This window comes from Eriocheir sinensis, chromosome 34 (genome assembly GCF_024679095.1).
Source record: "Eriocheir sinensis breed Jianghai 21 chromosome 34, ASM2467909v1, whole genome shotgun sequence".
NCBI lineage: Eukaryota > Metazoa > Arthropoda > Malacostraca > Decapoda > Varunidae > Eriocheir > Eriocheir sinensis.
The window spans coordinates 3,534,977-3,540,976 of record NC_066542.1 but is presented as its reverse complement, the minus strand read 5'-3'; positions in this window follow the sequence as shown (position 1 = coordinate 3,540,976).

The following is a 6,000-nucleotide window of genomic DNA, read 5'->3' as shown; positions in this document are numbered from 1 at the left end:
TATTCGGGGACATGTCTCCGACATGTCGCCGAATGGCCAAGACTATTCAGGGACATGTCCCCGAATATTCGGCGAATTAATCACGACACGGCAAACGGGTCGCGGTGGGAGGTGTACACGGGGGTCTGTCTATCTATCTATCTATCTATCTATTTATGTATTGCCTATCTATCTATCTATATCTGTATCTATCTATCTATCTATCTATCTATCTATCTATCTATCTCTCTCTCTCTCTCTCTCTCTCTCTCTCTCTCTCTCTCTCTCTCTCTCTCTCTCTCTCTATGGAATAAAATAAACAAGTCACATTTATACATTTTATTACACATACTGTCATACATATTACCATACATGGTATTTACTCGCCCACAATTCTGTCCTGCCAGGCCACTGCTCCCCGGGTGTTGTAGTAGTCCATGAGGTACGCGCGGATTCCCGTGCTTTTATATATCAGATGATCAGCTGTCAGAAATCTTGGCACTGTCGGAGAATTGTCCCCGACATGTCGCCGACACTTCGGGGACATGCGAAGACAATTCGGAGACTTGTCGCCAGTTATTCCACGACAAAAAAACCGTTAAAATTTCAGATTTTGAGCTCGGCGACATGGACGCCGAATAGTCGGCGACATGTCTCCGAACTGTCCCCGAATTGTCTTGAGCATTCGCCGACATGTCGCATTTTTTAAAACAAATGAATGTATAATTGTAATTCAGGTATTACTATGTTATTTTACCGTGTTTTACATCATAACGTATTATAGATTATCATTAAAAGGGAACATTATAACATAAATAATAAATACACATCACTTCCGTTACCTTCAAATACTCCCGTACGAAACATTTTGAGAGCGACGACATCACTTCATATCGCGACTGTACATTATAATATACACATTACAATTTTTTGTTGTTGGGAGCGGCAAGTAGCGGGCTTTTTTTTTTTTCATATACACTTTTGTTGCCCTTGAGCCGGCTCCTTTGTTGAAAAAAAAAAAATTATATATATATATATATATATATATATATATATATATATATATATATATATATATATATATATATATATATATATAATGAAGAGGAGTACCAGGGCTGGCAGAAACATCTCTGCTATCTTAAACTTCTTTAATAAGTTGGTTACGTTTCGGAACGAACATGTGCCATCATCAGACCTAAAAGCACGTACATAGTGTCACATACAGCGTAAGATAAAAGTACAATAAGATTAATCTACGGTAAAAACAATCCAATGTCATAAAAAAAATATATATAAAAAGATAAAACGTGAAAACACTTGAAAGCAAAAAATATTTACAGTTGCCAGTAGGTGGGTGTGTACACAAAAACGAGGTTTTAACAGTAAAACTAGTAAAAATCAAACGGATTAAAAAGTAAACACTAAAGGGGAGCGTAAAAGTACCCAAACAAAAACAAACAAAACAAGGGAAGTAGACAGATGCTATAAAACAATAGATTCAAAACAGCAATAAATAAAACAGTGGGTTGAAGAAAAACAAGTGAAAGAAACAATGAAAAAAAAAATTACAATGCAGATAATAATACCTTAAGTTAAAAGCACAGTAGCTCCACTGATGTGGAGTTGTCTCCAATGGTGGGTTTGTTGAGGTGTGTGTGTAGCGTCTCCATGATGGCTAAGTCAGCTCTGAACCGAGCTCTGTACAGGACAGTGAAGGAGTTCCTGTTGAGTGGGTGGTCGTGTTCTTCTTCTTCTTCTTTTAGGATTTACCCCCTTAAAAGGGGAAACGGGCCTTTGTCTAGCGACGGCCCGTCGCAGGGGGGGAACCCGCCGCTGGCGTGCGGCGGGTGTGGGGAAGCCTCCGCCGCCGCCACAGCCACGGGTAAAAGCCGTCGAGCAGTGACGGACGCACGGGCTCTCTGGGCAGGCGCCCAGCAGACACCCGTAGCTGACTCGTGCGAGCAGCTGACTGGTCGACTTGACCACGGAGGGGTGGCCCTAAGCGAGGATGACCCCACGGGTCCACCTCGCCTCCGTAGAAGGGCCACCCGGCTGCTCGCCCGAGGAGTGCTGGCGTGGTCGTGTTCTTCTTCTTTCTTTTAAGATTTACCAAAGGGGAAAGGGGGCTGTTTCCACGACGGCCGGTCGTCGTAGAAGGAACCGCCCGCTGGCGTGCGGCGGGTGTGAAGCCTCCGCCGCCGCCACAGCCACGGAGGTGTGGCCCTAAGCGAGAATACCCACGGTCACACCTCCCTCCGTAGGAGCCACCCCGGCTGCTCGCCGAGGGAGTGGCGCTGGCCACTGTGGTCGTGTTTGTGAGCGTGCTCTCTTATAGCGCTGTGGGATGGGTTGATGATTCGTTTGCCCGTTCTGGCAGAGGTTCCGAAGTGTTCGTGTATTCGTGTTTTTAGATGTCTCTCTGTTTTACCTATATATGACGCCTGGCAGCTGTCACACGTGTATTTGTAAATTACAGAAGACTCTAGTTGTAAAGGTGTTTTATCCTTTGTGTGGAAGAATGACTGTATGGTCTTGTTCATTTTAAATATAACTCTGAGAGTAATTTGTGGGTAACAGGATCGGATGACCTTGAGGAGTTTGTTTCTTAACTGCAGGCTTTGGGGGCCTCTGTACTCTATTGGAAAGTAAACAATATGGCGTGGAACTGTGTGTTGAAAAATATCCTTAGGCATCAAAAGACTATTTAGTGTTTTGCCAATAACTTTGTCAATGAATGGTACTGGGTAACCGTTGTTACATAACATTCCCTTGAGGCGTGATAGTTCATGGTGGAGTGTAAAATAGGTAGAGCAAATGTGATAAATGCGTGTTGTTAGTGTTGTGATCAGGTTTCTTTTATAAGTTAATGGAATAAAGGACTTGAATTTTATGCACAGGCCTGTGAATGTTGGTTTACGATAAACGCTGGTGGTGAAGCCATCCGTACATTTCTTTATATGAACATCTAAAAAAGATAAGCTATTATCTTTTTCTAGCTCAGCGGTGAATTAAATGTTAGGGTGCTTGGAGTTTAGGTATTCAAGGAACAGAGGAATGTGCTCAGGGGATTTGGTGAGAAAAGTGTCGTCTACGTATCTGCGTTAAAACCTCGTTTTTGTGTACACTCCCACCTACTGGCAACTGTAAATATTTTTTGCTTTCAAGTGTTTTCACGTTTTATCTTTTTATCTTTTATTTTTTCTTATGACATTGGATTGTTTTTACCGTGGATTAATCTTATTGTACTTTTATCTTACGCTGTATGTGGCACTATGTACGTGCTTTTAGGTCTGATGATGGAACATGTTCGTTCCGAAACGTAACCAACTTATTAAAGAAGCTTAAGATAGCAGAGATGTTTCTGCCAGCCCTGGTACTCCTCTTCATTATAAGACTGCGCTTTCCAAGCAGACTTCCTCTATCAAGTATATAATGTATATATATAATTTATATATATATATATATATATATATATATATATATATATATATATATATATATATATATATATATATATATATATATATATATATATATATATATATATATATATATATATATATATATATATATATATATATATATATATATATATATATATATATATATATATATATATATATATATATATATATATATATATATATATATATATATATATATATATATATATATATATATATATATATATATATATATATATATATATATATATATATATATATATATATATATATATATATATATATATATATATATATATATATATATATATATATATATATATATATATATATATATATATATATATATATATATATATATATATATATATATATATATATATATATATATATATATATATATATATATATATATATATATATATATATATATATATATATATATATATATATATATATATATATATATATATATATATATATATATATATATATATATATATATATATATATATATATATATATATATATATATATATATATATATATATATATATATATATATATATATATATATATATATATATATATATATATATATATATATATATATATATATATATATATATAAACTTCCCGTAAAACCATAATAAAGAGTGGAGACAAAGCCAAACACGAAAATACCAATGAAATATGTGTGTGGCAACTGATGGCAGAGAAGCGGGCGTAGGGGATGGGGTCCTCGCCCTTTTGAGATTGATATTTTACACGTGGCAATATATCTCGTTTCCTAGTTAACCCACAGCTTTTCTGTTGTCAATATGTTTTCAACTTGCTTTCAACCACCATGGAAAACCATAGGAAAGAGTAAAAATCAAAATATTTTTGGAAAGAGCCTTGAATTATGAAGAGAAACCAGTGCGCCCGAGGATGGTGAAAACCCGTAGTCTACTCTGCCGCCACCAAGTCTGCGCGAAGTGTATCACACATGTTAAAAAACAACAACTATATCTAACCTAACTTGACCTAACCTAAGTATATCTAACCTAGAACATCCTGCGAACGGCATGGTGACCGTAGAGTTGCTGTGGGTCAAGATTGTCATGGTCATGTTATGGTTATTATTCATTTGCACAACAAATAATGCCCCAAACACTCAAACGAACCAAAAAACTATGAAATGGAAGAAATTAGTACCTTGAAAAGGAAGCGTCAATGAAGGAAATAAATATCCAAACAAGGTCTCAAAACACTCAAACCAAATAAACCATCAAATATGAAAATAAAAACGGCAATAAAGGAAATATTTCCATTTTTTTTCAAAAGTAAGAGACGGGCCTCTTACCAGGACTCCACTTATGTTACTAACCAGAATTAAGAATTCTCCTTGGCACAGACACTTGCAGAAGCTTTCTTGATGGTGCCAAGTGTCTGCTGAGGATGTCATGGTAAGATCACCTTTTCCATGCACAATCCACACGCTCCAGAAATTGCCTCAGATATATCCTACATCACACTCTTGTCAATAATAACGTTTGCTGACTCTAAGCTGGTGGTTGGTGGTCGTGTTCCAATTCTGTTTCTCCTCCTGCATCTCTAGCTCCTTCCTCCATGCTGGCTTCCTTCTCAAACTTTTCTCCTTTTCTTGACGTCTCTAGCCTCTACTACCCCTTTAACTCTCTTCCTGTCAGCTGTCGATTCCCGAAGCATCTTGTAAACAAATGATTAGGAACAGCGAAACCTCTCCTGTGTTTGTACACAAAACCTTGGGCTCTGCCTTGTGTCTCACGTTTTCTCACATCGCACTGTAGAGAAAAAAAATGAGCTTTAGCTAGGGGCAGACTGCACCAAAACAGAGGGACAGGAATGCTTCAATAAATTAACATCCTGTTGGTCTGCGCGATGAAGGGTGAATGGCCAGACTCATGCTTGGACATTAAAATGTTAGAGGGAATAATGACGAATAATAATCTATAATATGCGAAATCGTAGAATTTTTTTATAAAACACTAGAGACGCTCACCTTGTCAACGTTGTTTAAGTTTCAAGCATGAAAAAATATGGAAATTTTAGGCATTTACGAAATAAACTCGCGCCAACCGTTTTCTGCGTCCTATCAAGTAAGGGAAGGGGAAATTTTAAGACTGTGAGAGAATGGAGAATGGCAATATGAGCACGTAAAAGTTATGGAAAAGTGAGAAAGCTTACAAAATCTAATGTGATGACGTAAAAGGTTGGAAGGGAGACTGTAAATAAAATAAAAAAAATGAATGAGTGTGAGAATCCATGAGTTATGTGATAAAAAAAAAAAAAAAACAGAAGGTACAAACGAAATTCATATCAATCAAACTGTGACTCTAGTAAAGAGTATGAAGGAATGATTGATTGATTGATAGTTTATTGTTGCAAGTAAAACAACAAAGGAGAAGGGAGAAGCATGCCATCCCAACCTCCAGGCAGTACAGAGTGTGATTATACAACTAAGGATACATGTGTAAGTAGCACCAGGAAACTAAAAAGATACAATGGTAGGGGACAAGTGCTAAAAAAAAAA